Source organism: Oncorhynchus clarkii, chromosome 11 (assembly GCF_045791955.1).
Source record: "Oncorhynchus clarkii lewisi isolate Uvic-CL-2024 chromosome 11, UVic_Ocla_1.0, whole genome shotgun sequence".
NCBI lineage: Eukaryota > Metazoa > Chordata > Actinopteri > Salmoniformes > Salmonidae > Oncorhynchus > Oncorhynchus clarkii.
In genome coordinates this window covers 17065365-17088674 of record NC_092157.1, presented here as the reverse complement: position 1 = coordinate 17088674, position 23310 = coordinate 17065365, and the positions used below count along the sequence as shown (strand labels likewise).

Here is a 23310-nt window from a genome sequence, read left to right as displayed (position 1 = left end):
TTATATGGCACAGCTGTTTTTTGGTCCTTAAATGAAATTGGAAAAAAGTTTCACACTTTTCTTTAACCATTTATGTTCTTTAATGCAGGGCCGACATACAAGTACCATACTTCTTTCCCCTTCTACTTGCCTCTTCCATTTTTGTGGTAATGCTGCAATTAGTTGGTTGTAATTTTGGGTAGAGCAGACATTTCTATATGTCTGTTTGCTGCATGTGTGACATAACTCCACCAGTCCTATTTATGGTATCATTCCCTAAAATTAGAAATTTCTTCGAAAAATTTTTATTTTTAAAAATCAATTAGTATATTTTAGTTTAACCACAATATTTGTTGTATTATTTGTTGTCTTTTCAGGTGGATTAAACAGAAATTGCAACCAACTTTCTAAGGCTTGTTTAATAAATAACGACATTTTGGAGATTATTTCCTTTTCAAAACAACCGAAAGTGAGCAGGTGTAATCTGAATAAAGGGAAAAAGGCCATTCTTGAACATAGGATGAGATATTCCTACCAATCTTTTGTATGACTGATGCCTTAAGTGAGAGGTCTAATGCTTTAATATTTAAGAATTTCTGCCGTCCGAATTCATATTCGTTATATAAATAAATAGGCCCTTTTAATTTTGTCTGGCTTGCCATTCCAAATAAAATTGAATATTTTTGTTCATATAATTTAAAAAGCAGGTCACTAGGAGTAGGCAAAACCATAAGCAAATAGGTAAACTGGGATATGACTAAAGAGTTAATCAGGGTGATTTTTCCACAAATAGACAGGTATTTTCCTTTCCATGGTAGCAAGATCTTATATATTTTTGCTAACTTTCTATAAACATTTTTTGGAGTGAGATCATTTTTCTTTTGGGATTTGTATACCGAGTATGTCCACATCTCCATCAGACCGTTTAATTGGTAAACTACACGGTAATATAAAATTAGCATTTTTTTGTGATCCAATACATAATATAGTACACTTAACATAATTTGGTTTTAATCCTTAGAGGATAGCAAAAGTATCTAGATCCTCTATGAGGCTGTGGAGAGATTCTAATTGTGGTTTTAAATGAAAACATGAATCATCAGCGTACAATGACACCTTCGTTTTTAAGCCACGGATTTCTAATGCTTTAAGATTGTTTGATCTAATTTTAACAGCTAACACTTCGATGGCAATAATAAATTGATATGCTGATAGTGGACAACCTTGTTTTACTCCTCTAGATAGTTTCAAACTTTCTGAGATGTAGCTGTTATTTACTATTCTACACCTAGGGTTACTATGCATAACTTTAACCCATTTTATAAGACGTTCCCCAAAATCGAAATATTCTATGCATTTATATATAAACTCCAGTCGTACTTTATCAAAAGCCTTTTCAAAATCAGCTATGAAAACAAGGCCTGGTGTCCCCGATATTTCATAGTATTCTATTGTTTCCAGTACTTGTCTAATATTATCTCCAATGTATCGTCCATGTAAAAAACCTGTCTGATTAGGATGAATAATATCTGACAATACTTTAATTCTATGTGCCAAGCATTTTGCTAGGATTTTTGCATTTTTGCATCACAACACTGAATGTACTGGACTGGACCTTTATATATACACCACTTGGGTCCTGTTTCAGTAATAATGATACCAGATCTTCTTGTTGCGTGTCTGATACTACTCCTATGTAAATGGTAGATTAAAACATGCTAATAATGGTCCTCTGAATATATATAAAAAAAACAGTATGCCATCCAGCCCTGGAGTTTTCCCCCACCTTAAAGGCTTTAATTGCATCAAGATGTTCCTCCTCTGTAATTTGGCCTTCACATGAGTCTTTCTGTACAGATGTTCATTTTACATTATTATTAGGAAAAAGATCCATACAATTAGTTCCAGTTAGTGGAGATGGAGGAGAGACTGAAACGAAAAAATATTCTTAAAGTACTTTACTTCCATGATTCGGTGAATCATGCGTGACTCCATCATTTGTAACAGGTTTCAATACATTTTTTTTGTAGCATTTCTATATTGAAGATTGCACCAAATTCTTTTTCATTTTTCCCTATATTCCATCCAGTTGGCTTTATTTTTTAGTTATTAGTTATTTTTAGTTAGTTATTTTTCCTCTAACTTATTCTGTGCCTCTATGGTACAGTTTTTATTGCTATATAGCTGTGCTGTTAGTCCTTCAAATTTCCTTTGTTAATATGGACTCTTTTGATCTAAATGTATTTTGTTTTATAGATGAATACTGAATTGCATGGCCTCTAAAGGCACATTTCGATAAGTTTTAAAAACTCCAAGATGGCCACTTATGGGATTGGCATGATAAACTTGGATTATCTGGTCACTCAATGATAAGTATAGCATAATTCAGGATAAAGTGTATCGAAAAACTCCAAGAGGAGATGGAATACACAGTACCCATTATCGCGTCTTTATTCCCTCTACATTGAGTGACCAGATAATCCAAGTTTATCATGCCAATCCCATGAGTGGCCATCTTGGAGTTTTTAAAACTTATCGAAGACTACAAGAGGTGGTTTACTGGCCAGGCATGTGGGTTGATACCCAGAAGTTTGTACAGCAGTGTGAAGTCTGCCAGAAATACAAACCAGACATTGGCAGACCTGCCGGGAAAATGCAGCAGACCGTGGTGAACCATCCTAATGAAATGTTGGGAATTGACCTCATGGGACCTTTTCCTCCCAGCCGGGGGACACGGAATTAATTTTTATTGGTGGTAGTGGACAACGAAACACACTGGGTGGAGTTGTTTCCCCTCCGCAAAGCCACTGCATCAGCCATTGCTCTAATTCTGAGAAGGGAGGTCTTTACCAGATTCGGAATTCCAGACCAAATCCTCTCTGACCGAGGTCCGCAGTTCATATCAGGAATCTACAAAGAGCTCTGTACCTACTGGGGTGTAATTGCCAAGTTGACCACAGCCTATCATCCTCAGACCAACCTGACCGAGAGGGTAAACCGAACCCTGAAGGGGATGATTGCTTCATTCGTGGGGGATCAGCACACAAGTTGGGATCAGCATCTTCCAGAATTTCGCTTTGCACTGAACTCTGCCGTGCAGGAGACTTCTGGGGTCACTCCCGCCGAACTCCACCTGGGAAGACCACTAAAAGGTCCGATGGACAGGGTCTTGCAAAGTTTGAATGTTTCACCTGACTGCCCAGCGTTTGATGCCGTACAACACCACCACACCTTGCTAGCCAGAGTGGAGGCCAGCAAAACCAAAGCCAAACAACGACAGCTGAGAAACTATGACAAACATAGACGAGACGTGTGTTTTCCACCCCAGTCTCGTGTCTGGGTACGTTCACATCATCTGTCAAAGGCATCTAAGAAGTTCACTGCCAAGCTAGCTTCGAGATGGAAAGGTCCATGCCGTGTAGTGCAGTAGGGACCAGTGAACTACTTGGTCTGTTTGGAGGACACTGGGGAAGATGTCAGGACAGTGCATGTTGTTGACCTAAAGCCCTGCTACACTACGGCAGAAGAGCTGGATCGCAGGCAAAAGCAACACCTGCAGGACCTCTTCATGGAGGACTCTGATGAGGAGGACTTCCCTGGTTTTGTGTAGCAGGAACATGAACCTGTCAAAGCCTGCATCCTCTCTGTTTCTACAGGCGTTGTTTTTTCATGGGGGGAGGAGTGTGGCAAAATCTGCACGGAGCCTTTACAGTGCACTGCCACTTTAAGAGAGCATGAGCAGTAAGGAAGGAGGAAATAAAGAGGGCTCATTCAGCTCTTTGGGGAGGAGCTCTTTGGTGGCGCGACAGTTTGATTGTGTGTGCTGTGCTGCAGAAGTTTTGTTTGTTTTCAGCGTGTGTAGGTTATAAAGTATTTAACTCAATCATCGGTGTAATCGCTCTAGGTCGTGGTTGTTTTCGTTTGGGACCGCGCCCGTTATGGATCGCATGGATTAGTAGTAACATTGTTGCGAAGCTTTAACATACAAACCAACAAACCATCGGACAGTCAGACAGTACACCTGCACGCCCGAAAACCACAGCTAAGATCACTTTTTCCTCTCTCTTTCTCTTCCCTCTCGTTCCAGTGCTTTACCCTGCAACAGACTCTCTATTTTTCAAAGGCACTTTCCATAGAAATTCATTAGAGCTGGACTATTATTGCCCTGCCAGAAGTATTTTGATGGACATTTTAGTTAAAAGGGAGGTGGCTTGCAAGTTGTGTATTGTTGTTATGTGAACTGTATTGAGGTGTACTAATGACATGTGGCCGAGAAGACTGTGGACATTTTTAAGGCCTTTGTTGTGTCGATGAACATCCCCCACATTCATACCCTCTGCACTCATCCACTAGAAAATAATACAGATTATTGCAAATCCTATGTTGATGACTGGGTTCGTTCTTGTATGAAGTTGCTGTTGAATTGCTCTGCCATTATTAGTATTAGTATTATTGTATGAGGTATTCTTGTTTGGGTTACCCCTGTGCTGTGATGTGGGTTTTATATGGTGTGTATTCTTTTCTCTCTCTCCACTGGCTATCTGGTAAACAGGCTACACTCTAGGCAGTCTCTTCTGCTGATGTGTGTGGGTCTGGTAGTGGTACTCTCTCTCTATTCTACTATTTTCCTTTCGGCATGGTTAATACCTACCTGCCTGGCGCCCGAACAAAATCATTCTTTACCCCTCTCTAATAAATATCGCTACAAAGTGTCCCATACAGTAAAGGGATCTGCTGTACCTATGTTATGTCTGAAAAAGTCAGTTATGAATTATTCTGTCCTAGTTCTAAACAACTAATCTAGTAGGCTTTGATTAAATTTCCAATATCCTAGCTCACGTGGAAATTCTGTAAGAGTAATATATATGCCAATTATGTGATGATCTGACCACATTCTGTCCCCTATCAACACTTTTTAAACTTTTGGTGCCAGAGAGAATGTCATAAGAAAGTAGTCAAGACGACTAGCTTGATTAAGCCTCCGTCATGTAGATCTCACTAGGTCACGGTATTTAAGTCTCCACATATCCACTAATTCCAATATATCCATGACATTCATGGTTTCCTTAAGTGCCTGAGGGTGATAGTTTGTAGTGTGATTTCCTTTGCGTTCCATAGAGGTATTTAAGACCGTATTAAAATCTCCCACCCTAATAATAATAATAATAATAATAATAATAATAATATAGTCTAGTGTTGCTTGTAGAGTTGATAAATTCTTATATACATTTTCAAAGCATGGATTGTCATTATTTGGACTGTATAGGTTAATAAGCCATATCTGTTTATTGTCCAATAACATATTCAAAATAATCCATCTACCTTGATGATCTGTTTTGACAATTTGCACATTTGGATCAAAATTATTGTTAATTAAAACCATCACCCCTTTTGAATTTCTTTGCCCATGGGAGAAATATATTTCCGCCCGCAGTCCTTTTCCCACAAAATGTAAAACAAACTGTTGAATGAGTTTCCTGTAAACAATATATATTATATTCCTTCTCTTTTAGCCAGGTAAATACTGATCGTCTTTTCTTATTATCGGCTAAGCCATTACAGTTGTGTTACTTTTTAATGATAATAAGAAAATACTTATTTCACCACTTACCATAATGAGACAACTTTCAATTCTATTTATCAAAATATATGTTTATAAACATACCATTAAAAAGTAACATGATAATTGAGTGTCTATATAGCTGTACCATGATATTTGCATTGCTACTAAGTAAACCTCCAATTGGTCCCCACTATTCCACCCGCTAAAAGCCCTCCTCATCCCGAGTTGGGTTGTCATCCCAATGCCCGACAGGCCACCCCCGACCCCCCGTATCCCATAGCCCTGAAAAGACTGGAATCCATCCTTCGAAAAGAGCACACAGTGCCATTTACAGATCAGAAGTAGATCAACCGCCAAATGCATTTCCATCACCCTCAACTCGATTTGTATTATCTATAGCAATAAAAATATATATATTTTAAAATAATAATATATATACACATTTTTAAAATCCTGTTTCTTAATTGCCATAATTAGCTATTCATATTTGTAGTAATGTAGGCAATTTATGCAAAGGGTTTTACCTCTCACCAGTCTCACCATTACCAAAATTACATTTTTGCAAGTAATTATTATATTAGCAAACAATTGTGAATCATCCTATATTGTCCCTAACATCTTTTACTCCTTCGCAACAGTTGTGGGATACGCACATACACCCCCACAATCATACACACTCAACCCTTTCCCCCCACACAACCATAGGCTCACATGCTCAACAGTTGCACCATCCCAGAGCCCAACTCAAGAAAGGTCTTCATTTACAAATGCATATACAGTTGCAGCTGTATGAGAAGGCCTGCAAGACTGTGCAAAAAAAAAATGGGCCGGAATAGAGATTTTATTAACCATTGTCACATCCTAGATGGAGGTCAAATGTACACCTTTTCCATGAAAACACCCACAACACGGTCCCCCGTATTGACCATATTCCCAAGCATCTCCATGCAGTCAGAATTTTGATTTTGTGCCACAATAATATACCCCCTCTCTGAATGTTCGAGTGTGACCACCTCCCCATGGGTTACTGCAACTAGTGTTGACAGCACTGCAACAGACTAATTATTTAACTTAATCAAAATTACAGTGGGTCAGAAGTTTACATACACTGACTTGACTGTGCCTTTAAACAGCTTAGAAATTAAAAAAAAAAAAATATCATGGCTTTAGAAGCTTCTGATAAGCTAATTTACATCATTTGAGTCAATTGGAGGTGTACCTGTGGATGTATTTCAAGGCCGACCTTCAAACTCACTGCCTCTTTGCTTGACATCATGGGAAAATCAAAAGAAATCATCAAAGACCTCAGAAAAAAAAATTGTAGACCTCCATATGTCTGGTTCATCCTTGGCAGAAGTTTCCAAACGCCCGAAGGTACCACGTTCATCTGTACAAACAATAGTATGCAAGTATAAACACCATGGGACCCCGCAGCCGTCATAGAACGCATCTCCTTCCTGAGCGGTGTCTCCCAGAGATGAACGTACTTTGGTGCGAAAAGTGCAAATCAATCCCAGAACAACAGCAAAGGACCCTGTGAAGATGCTGGAGGAAACAGGTACAAAAGTATCTGTATCCACAGTTAATCGAGTCCTATATTAACATAACCTGAAAGGCCACTCAGCAGGGAAGAAGCCACTGCTCTAAAACCGCCATAAAAAAGCCAGGCTAAGGTAGACCGATTAATCGGAATGGCCGATTAATTAGGGCCGAGTTCAAGTCTTCATAACAATCGGAAATCGGTATTTTTGGACACCGATTTGGACGATTTTTTATATTTTTTTTTACACCTTTATTTAACTAGGCAAGTTAAGTTAAGTTCAAGTTAAGAACACATTCTTATTTTCAATGACGGCCTAGGAACGGTGGGTTAACTGCCTCGTTCAGGGGCAGACCGACAGAGTTTCACCTTGTCAGCTTGGGGGATTCAATCTTGCAACCTTACAGTTAACTAGTCCAACGTTCTAACCACCTGCCTCTCATTGCACTCCACGAGGAGACTGCCTGTTACGCGAATGCAGTAAGCCAAGGTAAGTTGCTAGCTAGCATGAAACTTATCTTATAAAAAACAATCAATCAATCATAATCACTAGTTAACTACACATGGTTGATGATATTACTAGTTTATCTACCGTGTCCTGCGTTGCATATAATCGATGCGGTGCGTATCGTTGCTCCAATATGTACCTAACCATAAACATCAATGCCTTTCTTAAAATCAATACACAGAAGTATATATTTTTTAAACCTGTATATTTAGCTAAAATAAATCCAGGTTAGCAGGCAATATTAACCAGGTGAAATTGTGTCACTTCTCTTGCGTTCATTGCACACAGAGTCAGTGTTTATGCAACAGTTTGGGCCGCCTAATTTGCCAGAATTGTACGTAATTATGACATAACATTGAAGGTGGTACAATGTAACAGGAATATTTAGACTAATGGATGCCACCCGTTAGATAAAATAAGTAACGGTTCCGTATTTCACTGAAAGAATAAATGTCTTGTTTTCGAGATGATAGTTTCCGGATTCTACCATAATGACCTAAGGCTCGTATTTCTGTGTGTTATTATGTTATAACTAAGTCTATGATCTGATAGAACAGTCTGACTGAGCGGTGGCAGGCAGCAGCAGGCTTGTAAGCATTCATTCAAACAGCACTTTCGTGGGTTTTGCCAGCAGCTCTTCGTTGTGCGTCAAGCATTGCGCTGTTTATGACTTCAAGCCTATCAACTCCAGAGATTAGGCTGAGATTAGGCTGGCAATACTATAGTGCGTGGTGTGTTGGTGTAACCGATGTGAAATGGTTAGCTAGTTAGCGGGGTGCGTGCTAATAGCGTTTCAAACGTCACTCGCTCTGAGACTTGGAGTGGTTGTTCCCCTTGCTCTGCATGGGTAACACTGCTTTGAGGGTTGCTGTTGTCGATGTGTTCCTGGTTCGAGCGAGGAGAGGGACGGAAGCTATACTGTTACACTGGCAATACTAAAGTGCCTATAAGAACATCCAATAGTCAAAGGTTCATGAAATACAAATGGTATAGAGAGAAATAGTCCTATAATTCCTATAATAACTACAACCTAAAACTTCTTACCTGGGAATATTGAAGACTCATGTTAAAAGGAACCACCAGCTTTCATATGTTCTCATGTTCTGAGCAAGGAACTTAAATGTTAGCTTACATGGCACATACTGCACTTTTACTTTCTTCTCCAACACGTTGTTTTTGCATTATTTAAACCAAATTGAACATGTTTCATTATTTATTTGAGGCTAAATTGATTTTATTGATGTATTATATTAAGTTAAAATAAGTGTTCATTCAGTATTGTTGTAATTGTCATTATTACAAATAAATAAAACATATTTTTTAAAATATATATATATTTTTAATCAGCCGATTAACTTCTTCGATATAAGGAGCTAGGAGTCAGCTTACGTTTTCCACGTTTTCCCCAAGGTGTCTGCAGCATTGTGACGTATTTGTAGGCATATCATTGGAAGATTGACCATAAGAGACTACATCTACCAGGTGGTCGCTTGGTGTCCTCCGTTGCAATTATTGCGTAATCTCCAGCTGCAGTATTTTTCCGTTTGCCTTTGATGAGAAACCGACTGCCAGGAATGATTTTTCATCGAATAGAATTGTGAAAAACACCTTGAGGATTGATTCTAAACAACGTTTGCCATGTTTCTGTCGATATTATGGAGCTAATTTGGAAAAAAGTTTTGTGTTGACTGCATTTTCGTTTTTTTTTTCTTAGCCAAACGTGATGAACAAAACGGAGCTCTCTCTTACACAAATAATCTTTTTGGAAAAAATGTATTTGCTATCTAACTGAGAGTCTCGTCATTGAAAACATCCGAAGTTCTTCAAAGGTAAATTATTTAATTTGAATGCTTTTCTTGTTTTTGTGAAAATGTTGCCTGCTGAATGCTAGGCTTAATGCTATGCTAGGCTATCAATACTCTTACACAAATGCTTGTGTAGCTTTGGTTAGAGCATATTTTGAAAATCTGAGATGACAGTGTTGTTAACAAAAGGCTAAGCTTGTGTTTCAATATATTTATTTCATTTCGTTTGCGATTTTCATGAATAGGAAACGTTGCGTTATGGTAATGAGCTTGAGGCTATGATTACGCTCCCAGATACGGGATTGCTTGACGCGAGAGGTTAATCGGTATCGGCTTTTTTTTGGTCCTCCAATAATCGGTACCGGCATTGAAAAATCATAATCGGTCTACCTCTAGACTACAGTTTGCAACTGCACATGGGACAAAGATCGCACTTTTTGGAGAAATGTCCTCTGGTCTGATGAAACAAAAATAGAACTGTTTGGCCATAATGGCCATCGTTATGTTTGGAGGAAAAAGGGGGAGGCTTGCAAGCCGAAGAACACCATCCCAACCGTGAAGAACGTGGGTGACAGCATCATGTTGTGGAGTGCTTTGCTGCAGGAGGGACTGGTGCACTTCACAAAATAAATGGCATCACGAGAAGGAAAATTACATGGATATATTGAAGAAACATCTCAAGACATCCGTCAGGAAGTTAAAGCTTGGTCACAAATGGGTCTTCCAAATGGACAATGACCACAAGTATACTTCCAAAGTTGTGGCAAAATGGCTTAAGGACAACAAAGTCAAGGTATTGGAGTGGCCATCACAAAGCCCTGACCTCAATCCCATGGAAAATTTGTTGGCAGAACTGAAAAAGCGTGTGTGAGCAAAGAGGCCTACAAACCTGTCTCAGTTACACCATCTCTGTCAGGAGGAATGGGCCAAAATATACCCAACTTATTGTGGGAAGCTTATGGAAGGCTACCCGAAACATTTGACCCAAGTTAAACAATTTAAAGGCAATGCTACCAAATACTAATTGAGTGTATGTAAACTTCTGACCCACTGGGAATGTGAAGAAATAAATAAAAGCTGAAATAAATAATTATCTGTATGTGTCTCTCTTTCACGCACACACACAGAAATTTCACTGATTTTAAAAGAAAAACACATTTTTTTGTCCACTAAAATAACATCATATTGATTAGAAATACAGTGTAGACATTGTTAATGTTGTAAATGACTATTATAGCTAGAATAGCTGATTTAGCAGATTTTTTTATGGAATATCTACATAGACGTACCAAGGCCCATTATCAGCCACCATCACTCCTGTGTTCCAATGGCACGTTGTGTTAGATAATCCAAGTTTATCATTTTAAATGGCTAATTGATCATTAGAAAACCCTTTTTTTAACTATGTTTGCACAGCTGAAAACTGTTGTTCTGACTAAAGAAGCAATAAAACTGGCCTTCTTTAGACTAGTTGAGTATCTGGAGCAATGAAGAGAGTGAAGAGGCGACTGGAGGATGCAGGCCTTCGAGGCAGAGTAGCAAAGAAAAAGCCCTCTCTCAGACTGGCAAATAAAAATAAATGATTAAGATGGGCAAAAGAACAGACACTGGACATTATCCTGGAGTCGCCTCCTCACTGTTGATGTTGAGACTGGTGTTCTGCGGGTACTATAAAAGGAAGCTGCCAGTTGAGGACTTGTGAGGCGTCTGTTTCTCAAACTAGACATTAATGTACTTGTCCTCTTGCTCAGTTGTGCACTGGGGCCTCCCACTCCTCTTTCAATTCTGGTTAGAGCCCGTTTGCGCTGTTCTGTGAAGGGAGTAGTACACAGCGCCGTGGAATTGCCGTGGAATTGCCGTGGAATTGCCCAGAGTCGATATTATAGTCTGCCATTTCTGTGAGGACTTGATTAAAAAAAATGTGCAATAGCTAAGTGTTTATGTTGTAATCCAATATAGACAAAAAGTATCGGTATCATCTTATCATCCTGTTTTAATAGGTGGCGGGCCAATATGCCCCTGTCATGTGGGATTGATGCCTGCATCTCTCGCCTAATGCTGAAGGATCCAAACAACAGATGGTGTAGAACATGGTCTCAGCAGGACTCTCCTCCACCTCTAGACCAAATGAGGTGTGATAACATCCGGGAAGAGAGCATGCAAGAGAGAGAGAGACTGCAGCTTGGCCTAGGAGGAAAGGAGACAAGGTAAGGAAGCTAGTGGACTTCAGGAGGGGGCAGGAACTTGATAGATGTTAAGGAGAGAGAGAGAGACTGTCAGTGATGTGGGGTGCCAGGTAACAACGTCACTCAGAGACTGTCAGCATCCTGTGTACATCAGAAGAAGACGTCCCCAAATAAAAAAACTATTTCACACACATTACAAAGGCAGGAAAGACGACAATGCCCCTACACACACACCTACACTTCCATTCTCATTCCTGTAACTGATCAAATACACATGCAAAGAAGGTGATGCTCTCCCTTGTCATCAGAGGGGAGATGAGAGACATGACCTCTGTGAAAGTAGTCAGTCATTCATTCAGTCAGTCAGTCCCCCCCCTCACACACACACACAGGGCCAACCTTCAGGATGACAGCACAGAGGCAGGCAGCAGCAGCAATGTATTAGGGGGGTTGACAGTGACAGAATACAAACATCTCCCCTGAAGGAAGCAGGATTACTAGTCTCTCTGTCTAATTATATCATGGTGCATTCATATGTTCAGTCAGGCAGGCAGGATTTAACCCAGAATGAAGAGAACCACAGAACAGCATTTCCTGGACCTCCAGGTTTTGAATACCCCAACAGGATGTGTTCCAAATGGCACCCTATTCCCTTTATTGTACACTTTAAACCAGGGTCCAAGAGTAGTGCACTATAAAGGAAATAGGGTGCCATTTGGGATGCATACTATTATTCTAGTCACTGTGTTCCTTGGCCTGTTCTTATCACCTCGGAGTGAAGCTGCGTGGTGCAAAGTGGAGCTCTCATGTTTATGTTGTGTTTAATCTCCTTCTCCTTTGATGATGGCTCTTATCTCTCTGCAGCACGCTCTCTCTATCTCAGCCTGGCCAACTTTCACAGTTCCACTTCCTGTTCTTCGTTGCCTTGGTGACGGAGTCTGGGGTTTCCGCCACGGAGCAGAGTGAGCATGCTCCGTGGCCCCAGTGGACAGGAAGTGGGAGAGGAACTCAGCACAGGGAGCCTAATTTCTCATAACACCGTTCTCTGAGACAGACCGTTCTCAGACAGACAGACTGTTCTCAGACAGACAGACACAGACCGTTCTCAGACAGACAGGCAGACACAGACCGTTCTCAGACAGACAGGCAGACAGACCGTTCTCAGACAGGCAGGCAGAGACCGTTCTCAGACAGGCAGACAGAGACCGTTCTCAGACAGGCAGACCGTTCTCAGACAGGCAGACCGTTCTCAGACAGGCAGACCGTTCTCAGACAGGCAGACAGACCGTTCTCAGACAGACAGACAGACAGACCGTTTTTAGACAGACAGACAGACCGTTCTCAGACAGACAGGCAGACACAGACCGTTCTCAGACAGACAGGCAGACCGTTCTCAGACAGACAGGCAGACACAGACCGTTCTCAGACAGACAGGCAGACACAGACCGTTCTCAGACAGACAGGCAGACATAGACCGTTCTCAGACAGGCAGACAGAGACCGTTCTCAGACAGGCAGACAGACCGTTCTCAGACAGGCAGACAGACCGTTCTCAGACAGGCAGACAGACCGTTCTCAGACAGACAGGCAGACACAGACCGTTCTCAGACAGACACAGACCGTTCTCAGACAGACAGGCAGACACAGACCGTTCTCAGACAGACACAGATCGTTCTCAGACAGACAGGCAGACACAGACCGTTCTCAGACAGGCAGGCAGACACACACCGTTCTCTGACAGACAGGCAGACACAGACCGTTCTCAGACAGACAGGCAGACACAGACCGTTCTCAGACAGACAGGCAGACACAGACCGTTCTCAGACAGACAGGCAGACACAGACCGTTCTCAGACAGACAGGCAGACACAGACCGTTCTCAGACAGACAGGCAGACACAGACCGTTCTCAGACAGACAGGCAGACACAGACCGTTCTCAGACAGACAGGCAGACACAGACCGTTCTCAGACAGACAGGCAGGCAGACACAGACCGTTCTCAGACAGACAGGCAGACTCAGACCGTTCTCAGACAGACAGGCAGACACAGACCGTTCTCAGACAGACACAGACCGTTCTCAGACAGGCAGGCAGACACAGACCGTTCTCAGACAGACACAGACCGTTCTCAGACAGGCAGGCAGACACACACCGTTCTCTGACAGGCAGGCAGACACACACCGTTCTCTGACAGGCAGGCAGACACACACCGTTCTCTGACAGGCAGGCAGACACACACCGTTCTCTGACAGGCAGGCAGACACACACCGTTCTCTGACAGGCAGGCAGACACACACCGTTCTCTGACAGGCAGGCAGACACACACCGTTCTCTGACAGGCAGGCAGACACACACCGTTCTTTGACAGGCAGGCAGACACACACCGTTCTCTGACAGGCAGGCAGACACACACCGTTCTCTGACAGGCAGGCAGACACACACCGTTCTCTGACAGACAGACACACACCGTTCTCTGACAGGCAGGCAGACACACACCGTTCTCTGACAGGCAGGCAGACACACACCGTTCTCTGACAGACAGGCAGACACACACCGTTCTCTGACAGACAGGCAGACACACACCGTTCTCTGACAGGCAGGCACACACACCGTTCTCTGACAGACAGGCAGACACACACCGTTCTCTGACAGACAGGCAGACACACACCGTTCTCTGACAGACACACACACCGTTCTCTGACTGACAGACACACCCCGTTCTCTGACAGACACACCCCGTTCTCTGACAGACACACCGTTCTCTGACAGACACACCGTTCTCTGACAGACACACCGTTCTCTGACAGACACACCGTTCTCTGACAGACACACCGTTCTCTGACAGACACACCGTTCTCTGACAGACACACCGTTCTCTGACAGACACACCGTTCTCTGACAGACACACCGTTCTCTGACAGACACACCGTTCTCTGACAGACACACCGTTCTCTGACAGACACACCGTTCTCTGACAGACACACCGCCCTGACTGACAGACAGCTGGCTGGTGTACCTGCTGACAGATCACTGGTACTTAAGTCAAGATAACATGTTGTTACATGTATGGTAGATTTAACAAGTACAACCAGTCTATACTCAAACAGAGCTTGTAGGCTAGACATTTCTATGGTACAGCCACAGTACATAGGCCTACAATAGCAGTTGGTGCTTAATGCTTAGTGACTGATTTGATGTTTGTTTGACTATAAGGGACAGATTTAGTAAATGTACCTGGTATGTCATCTCTACTAGTAGCACTAACAGAGATATACTGCTCTAAACCTGGATGACACCAGTCAAGGCTAGTGGACATTAAGCACAGAGATCCAGCACATTTCACGGGTCAATTGTGTACAAATCAGGCACATGAAAAGATGCAGAATGCACAGTTAGGCTAGTTAGCAGTATTTCCACCACTGGGGTAAATCCAATAGGGTAAATCCTGTTCAAGCGGTCTTCTAACATCTCAAAGAAGACAGACAACCCAGGCCTTGTGGTGGTTAACAATTCAGCCCGTTAGTCTCATTTCAGTCACCATCATGTGAAGAGAAACACGCATCACTGCGTTTAGTGTAGAATTCAATTATCGGTCTCCCTAAACCCCATAAGCCCACCTGCAGCCTCAAGTCAGGCACTGCTTCTCCACGCCCCCTGAAACAAGCTGGGCTGCTTGGCAAAAATGTGCTTACAGCTTAAACCTCCCCCAGCATCTAGAATCCCCTCCCGGACCACCTGAAGATAGGGCTGGGCGATATGTCGAATTAATTCAAAATAATGTTTTTGCGCAATATTCCAAATGCCTGCATCGCAAGAATTAAGTTATTTTTTTAAAAGCGTTTTATGTTCACTTGTCTTCTTTTTGGTCTTGTCTCCTTCGCTCCTTCTGTGCGCCTTCCCATTTACACCAGAGATCTGTATATAATGACGAGATGCACATGTCTCCGCCTGAACAATGGGAGTCTTTCTCCCAAAGGCAGGAAGTCAGGAGACAAGCTTAGGTCCAAAATAAACCCATTGGGCTTATTTGCCAGATTTTTGCCAGAGTGAAACCTCACGTGTCGCCTCTTTCTCTGGTTTACACATGCCACTGACAACAACAAAGATGAGAGATCACGTCTTCTTCTCTGACATGCGGTTTCAACTCGCTATTTGCATTTGATATTTGGTCCAACAGAATGGGTCATATGGACACAGAAACGCATGGAGACATTATTTTACTGTAATAGAGGAGAAGTTGAACTTTCTACTGACACTACTAAAATGAAAGTATCAATGAACACTGAGTCTGGAAAATGAAAGCTCAGTTTGTTGTGCGCGGCATTGCGGTACCAAGTACCGCTAGCAGCATTTTAGCCAAAGACTGTTATACTAGCTGTCTAGTCTGTGTTTTATAAACGCGCAATAAGCATAAAAACACAAAATAAGGAATTGGCAACTCGTTCTCATTCTGATAAATAAGGAAGGAGACTTTATTCCAACATCTGAACAAAGTGGACAGGCTAACATGCTGTTCAAACAGTTGGAGACAGACAGCATGGTGCGTTCATAACAATTCAACTGTTCTGCCTTGTTAGCTAGTAACAAAAATATCCAAGTTGGCTAAACTTGACATATACAGATTAGCAGGCTACTCACTAGCATGTGGGTTTATACTTGAGAGAATGTTTATATTAGACCGGTGTTCATTTTCTATAGCCAAATGCCTGTCACAAGAAATTAGTCATTATTACTGAATGTGCATAATGTTTTTATTTTGTATTTGTTATTTAGCAGATGCTCATATCCAGAGCGACTTACAGGAGCAATTAGGGTTAAGTGCCTTGCTCAAGGCACATCAACAGATTTTTTTTTACCTAGTTGGCTCAGGGATTCGAACCAGCAATTTTGTTTATTGAAGCAACGCTCTTAACCACTAAATGGTTACATTTGTAACAAAAAAGGGCATTTTCATGAATACACTTGAAACCCAGATTAGTGATTGCAAAAAAGCAGGTTAAACTATTTTGATTAAATAATTGTCTAGTGAACAGGGAAAGGAAAGGGGGATACCTAGTCTTCCGCATTTTAACCCAACCCCTCTGGGTCTTATGGTTGTGGAAGGCTTACGTTTAACTTAGGTATAACTTTACAAGCCCTGAATTTATTAGGATAATTGCTGACTGTTTGAAAATCAAGATCTCGAATCGCCCCATAAATCTGAAAAAAAAAAAATGTTTTTAGGCCATATCGCCCAGCCCTACCTGAAGGCACCACAGACTCGGGGCTCCTTAAAAAATGGCCTGAAGAACTTGTTCTTTAGGAAGGCTTTCTGTTGATAGCTGTGCTCCTTGGTGTCCTTGTCTCTTGTAGCGTCAGTGGTGTTCTTTATGTCAGTTTCCGTGTATAGTTTTTTTATATGCACTTTGAGATTATTCTGTATAATGAAAAGCACTTTACAAATGTAATATATGAAATGATTAACCCTGTGTGTGGTTGTACTGTATTAATAGTAGACTTTCATGGGGGTGTAGCCTAATTCTCTCTGACTGACTGCCTGCAATAAATCAAATCAGGACCAATTTCACACTATCATACTAATTACACCCTCAGTTACATAAGATATACACACCCCACTAACACCATTTCATGGTCTGTTCCCTATTCATATATCTATGCCTACTGTACTTTTAAAGGAAATCAGAGCCCTTTGTGACACTACTGTCATGGTTCAGGTATGCACCAATGATTAGATTTTATTTTTCTTTTTTCCTGCATATAAAAGTCTTGGGCGAGCCGCCTAAGTGTTTGAAATGCAAACATGTCTACACCGCCAAGATGGGGGGCCTCTAAAATTCTCAGCCGTGCCAACCACTCTCCCTGCCACACCCCACCACCTAAATAAAATCCGGACCTCGCAGTCTATGATGATGTCATATGGCTGAGTCTAACTTTAAAGCTTTGTTGGTGGTATGATTTCTTTGAGTGTGTGGGAAAAAAAAAACCTGTGGCTAAAATGTCACATGCAGAGAAACTTGAATGGTCAATTCACCAGACATGTTTAGGGAGTAGCCAAGATAATGAGGCTATAAAGGTCGCGGATTACAACTGTATAGAAACCAGGGGACCTGGTTGGCCTTTAAACAATGGGACCACTACCTCATCAGCCTCTACTGTACATTAGTCTATTCATCATCACAGGCTGTAGACAGCATAGGCCCTATATAGACAATCACCAGTCAACATGACCTGTTTATTATTTTTATTACCTTTATTTAACTAGGCAAGTTGAACAAATTCTTATTTACAATGACGCCCTACTCCGGCCAAACCCTAACCCGGAGGTGTGCCGCCCTATGGGAATCCCAATCACGGCCGGCTGTGATACAGCCTGGATTCAAACCAGGTTCTGTAGTGATGCCTCTAGCACTGAGATGCAGTGCCTTAGACCGCTGCGCCACTCGGGAGCCCCATCACAATGTTAATAACTTGAATACAAGGAACCTGCCCTGCTCTTATCACTCCATGATTAACTAGATTACTCAGTAGAGGTATAAATTATATTAGCAATAGAGTACATCTGTTTTATTAGTTCCTGGCTGATATGATGTGAGTGAGGAGAAAGGTCTGTATTGGCTAGGGGAGTATGAGGGTCCTGCCAGCTAAACTAAGCTAACTGCTAGCTAGGCTAATCCCGTGAGGCTATAAGGAAGGAACCCTTTCTGTTTCAGAGGGTCAGAAGCCCTACAGTAGCTGTTCTTATTAAAACATTGCTAATTTAGCAGGCTACTCTCACCTCATTCTCTCCATCTCTCTCATTACTCCCTCATTTCCCCTTCACAGCAGAGGGTTAATGAGCACACACCACTAGGGCCGTGCTATGATAGGGAACGTACACATGCACTCTATTCCCTTCTCTTCGTATGGGGCCTACTGTACACACATTGATAGCCATGCAGGGCAACGAGGGCACACGTGTGCTGCAGTTTTAATATCTACTGTTGGTGGCTTAATGTGGTAATCAGCAGTTGCAACGTCCATTTTTAGACTTAAATTAATTATATGTATGAAGACTTATAAATGCCTTATGAGCTTAGTTCAAAAGGTTACATTTCTCCAGCCCCTTCCCTCAGCTTCTTACCAAAACATGGGAAAAGCGTTGTTATTGTTACAACTGCTGATCCACAGTTTAAGCTATATTCAGTTTACATCAATGTCATGCAATGTCATCGTCTCCTCAGACATGACGCATTATATTTACTTCTGTTGTATGGCAAGCTACAGTCATATGCTGCGGAAGCGTGTCTGAGAGACCACATGCACACACACATTGGATGTGCTTGTCTGGTCCCCAGGGACTCCAGGTACTTTGAGATCCCATCTATTCTGTTCTTCACCCATATTCACCACATATTAGTTGCAGGTCACTCCTGTGGCTATTAATAGAAACAGCCTCTTACGCAACACACAGACCCAGACAGTCACTGGCTCCGAGAGAGGGGGAATACTTTGATCATGTTTCGCTACACTCACACATATTTAGCAGATGTTATTGCATGTGATTTGATTTTTAATGTACCAAGCATTACAGCACACCACATACATTCTCTCACTTTGTCTGCTTGGTTACTGAGTGACTGTACATTCCTCTGGTCTTTCACGGATTTATAATGTATAATGCTACTAGACGTCAAATTATCACTGAAATAGTACATGTCTACAATGTGCCTATTAGAGCCAACCTCTGTATGTATGATGATTCGCCAGAGATTTGTACAGACATTCTAGAGAGATTCTGTCCATGGATGGAGCACTACAGGTCCCTGTTGTACGGCTGAGCTACGTGTCAACAGTCAGTGTCTCTCTCTAAGCTAAGTCCTATATCCTCAAGGCCTTAAGACAGTAGGGATGTCTGTGAGGCTTTGGCTGTCAGACTGAGTTAGTTATCTCGCCACACGAGAAGATTAAGGATTATAGACAGAGATGTCTAGCTGCTGTCACTCATGCACTACCACCAATCACACAGCTGGAAGGACCGAGGCACAGCAAAGGCTAGCGCTTTAAAAATCACAAATTCAATTTGTGCTCAAACAACTACAGTAGAGGTGCTGCCGCAAATCAAGAAAAGTTCTCTAGCCAGGTAATCTAGTGACTTCTCTCCGTCCTCTCTACCATGGCCGTCTAGTGACTAACAGTTGAATTGTCTAGTTCTGTCACTGGTTTCCCATGATACTAGAGCTGCAGGAATGCAGTGAGCTGGTGAGTTTCCAGGAAGTGCTAGTGAGTGGATGGGTTTGATTCATGTGTCCCTGAGGAGATAAGGGTTCTGTTTAGTTGCCTGCCTTAGTGTGTGTGCGTGTGTCTTGCCTCTGCACAGTTCTACTGGTGGACCACATTGTCAGGCCTCCCCCTCTCCCCATTCCATTCCAGTGTTCCGTCGCTAGCAGACATTAAATCTGAACCCTACTCTAACCTGGGGCATAGACATCAGCTCAAACACAATCAGCAGGCTTTCTATTTCTAACTATCGCCCTCACTAACTGACCAATTTAGAGCTTGTTGCAAGTCTGCAAGAAAGAGAAAGTAATTGCGACCATGAGGAGTTAAACTGTAAAGCAAGCAGCTTCACGCATAAAACATAGTTATCCGTCAACCTGAGAAGTTTGAACATGCAGGCTACGCCACACTAGCCGGGAATCAAACACATACTGTCTGTGTGACTAAAGTGGACCACATTAGCCCACTGAGCTAAAGCCTAGGGCATTAACTCTCTGGGAGCTAATAGAAGTATTCCTGTCACAGGTGTGGTCACGACGTCACATGCAGTAAACTACCACTGGGATAGAATACCATCTAGGCTAGGCTGTTGTGGTCGTGACACACTTATTGTGTAACCTTCCTTGGTTCCCCTCCCTGGCTTAACACCGACATTAGTTAGGGGCAATTCCATGGTAACAGAATTATGCTGAAATGCAGATTTTTTTTGCACAATGACTACTTTGAACAATTTACACAGTAAATAAAATAAAAACATTTACTAGAAAAACTATAAAGATGCAAAGTTTGGTAACAGAATTACGGTAAAATCTCCCTCAGTTTTATTCTGTTCCCAAATGTATTTTTGTAATATTAGTTAAGTTAGTCAGTTAAGAACAAATTCTTATTTACAATGACGGCCTAGTGGGTTAACTGCCTTGTTCAGGGGCAAAATGACAGATTTTTACCTTGTCAGCTCAGGGATTCGATCTAGCAACCTTTCGTTTACTGGCCCAACACTCTAACCACTAGGCTACCTGCTGCCCCATATCTGTACAGTTCTTCCTGTAAATGTGTTTCCGTAATATGTTCTGTGTAAATTGTTAAAAGCAGTCCTTGTGCATACATTTTATGGGTGGTTAAACTTTTAAAATCAATGTTTTTTGTTTGGTATACATTTTAAAGGGGCGGCAGCGTGGCCTAGTGGTTAGAGCGTTGGACTAGTAACCGGAAGGTTGCGAGTTCAAACCCCCGAGCTGACAAGGTACAAATCTGTCGTTCTGCCCCTGAACAGGCAGTTAACCCACTGTTCCCAGGCCGTCATTGAAAATAAGAATTTGTTCTTAACTGACTTGCCTGGTTAAATAAAGGTAAAAAAAAAATAAAAAAAAAAAAAATAAAAAAAAAAAAGGAAAAATCTGAGACTCAGCATAATTCCATTACCATGTAATTGCCCTTAGGCCCTGTGCAGTGGAGAGCATAGCACAATCATGGCTCTTTCCATGAGAGAGAGAGAGTGTGTGTGTGTGTGTGTCCCCTCTTCTCATTCACATTAGTAACCTTGCACCAAAAGAGACTGTTTTATTATAGAAGTTTGAGCTGGGCTGACCAGCCTCTGATGCAGAGTGAATGAGGGAGAACAACTGAGGGGGGTGGGGGGGGCTCAACATCTGTCTGGAACAGTAGAGGACCACCACATGGACCACTAGAAAGATAGCGAGACCACCACTGTGTCTGGCCAACACTTCACTGTTAAGGCGTCAGCATGCTTCCGTTTGGCTGGCGCCTAGCCGAACTCAGCTAGCTGAACTGAAGGAATGTGCTTGCATTTTCCCTTAAAAAGGCCTTTGTTTGGGGCCTTCCGAATGGCGCAGCGGTGTTGGGCACTGCATCGTAGTGCTAGAGTCTTCACTACAGATCCGGTTTAGATCCCGGGCTGTGTCGCAGCTGGGATGTCCTTATCCCATCGTGCTCTAGCGATTCCTTGTGGCGCCCGGGCACATGCACGCTAAAGTCGGTCGTCAGCATTTTCTCTGACACATTGGTGCGCCTGGCTTCCGGGTTAAGCGAGCAGTGTGTCAAGAATCAGAGCGGCTTGGTAGGGTCGTGTTTTGGAGGACGAATGGCTCTCGACTTCGGCTTTCCCAAGTCCGTATGAGGGTTGCAGTGATGGGACAAGACTAACTACCCTCACAAAATTGGGGATAAAACGAGGTGAAACATTTTTGGAAATAACAACAAAAAAAAATTATGAAAGAAAATGACCATTTGAAAAACGACAAAAAAGTGGCAATAGTACTGTTTGTCCATTTTGCGACACTGTAGCCAGTATAAACTTCCTCAAAATAGTCAGAATTAATTTTAGATAACTTAATAATTTGGTCATTCATTTTGACATTTTTTCTGAAGAGATCTTAGTTGCGCAATTTTACATCTAGCTAAGATGTTTGGTGCAGTCTCTTTCAATTAAAAAGGGTGCATGATGATGAATCATCTCTCGTTGAATGGCAACAAAGACTTTATTGAAGAATCGCTACTGTTGACCAATCACAGACGAAGGGGCGTAGACTTCGGCGCAAAACTTCGGCTTGCATGCTGAACAATTTGAGTCTGAACAGTCGGGAAAAAAAGAAAAATCACTGACGTCCAAAACAAACAAAAATGTCACAAAATGTCATAATATATGCACAAACTCTACCAAACTGTTCCGGCAGAGAAGCATGCGGACGCCTTTACAGTAACACAGCCAAGGTTTATTCTTGGACTTCTTTTCTGTTTAATGTAATCTCTGGTTTACTCTGTTGGCTAGGCTGGAGTAATCATTTCATGTCCATCTACTAAATTACCTCTACTCACTATTTAAAACTCCTCAGTATATTTTTACGTGGCATACAGTGAGTAAAAATGTCAATTATTTTAAACAGCCAGTGTAGCATTGCAGAGAGAATCTACTGTAATGCTGACATACCCAGAATACGGTGATCATTCCCTCTTTGCATAGCCACTCTTCCACAGACGTATGCTAAAGAATTCAGCAAACTCCATTTGAGATTTAGAACTTCAATGTTGTATCCAAAACAATAACAACATTCTAGTAAAAATGCTCATTAGTATTTTATGTAATGAAACATGGGGACAGTGAGCCAATGTTAAGCTACATGGCTCTGACTGAGACTTCCTTCTGTGTACAGTGAATGACAGAGGAAGGGACAGAGAGTGATGATAAGCTCTCTGACATGGAAATATCTGCTCTCATGACACTGGACCCTGGGAGCTCAGAGAGCTTATCCTACACACACACACACTAAAACACAGAGGATAAGCTACTTAGTGTCACATTGAGAATGCAAACAGTTATCATAATATTAGTCTATCAGCAATTCACATTTACCCCAGGCAGTGTGGTATGTCTTAATACATGGAGTTGGAGAAATTACACATATGGCTGACAATCTAGCCCAGCAACATGAGAACTTAAGAGAACCCACTTAGCTAC

At 42.0% G+C, this 23310-nt stretch overlaps 1 protein-coding gene across 3 annotated transcripts in view; it reads right to left on the bottom strand.

Annotated features, from left to right (window-relative positions):
• Nucleotides 1-23310, bottom strand: part of LOC139420302 (phosphatidylinositol-5-phosphate 4-kinase, type II, alpha a) — a 38213-nt gene that overhangs the window by 13429 nt on the left and 1474 nt on the right. The window lies entirely within an intron of this gene.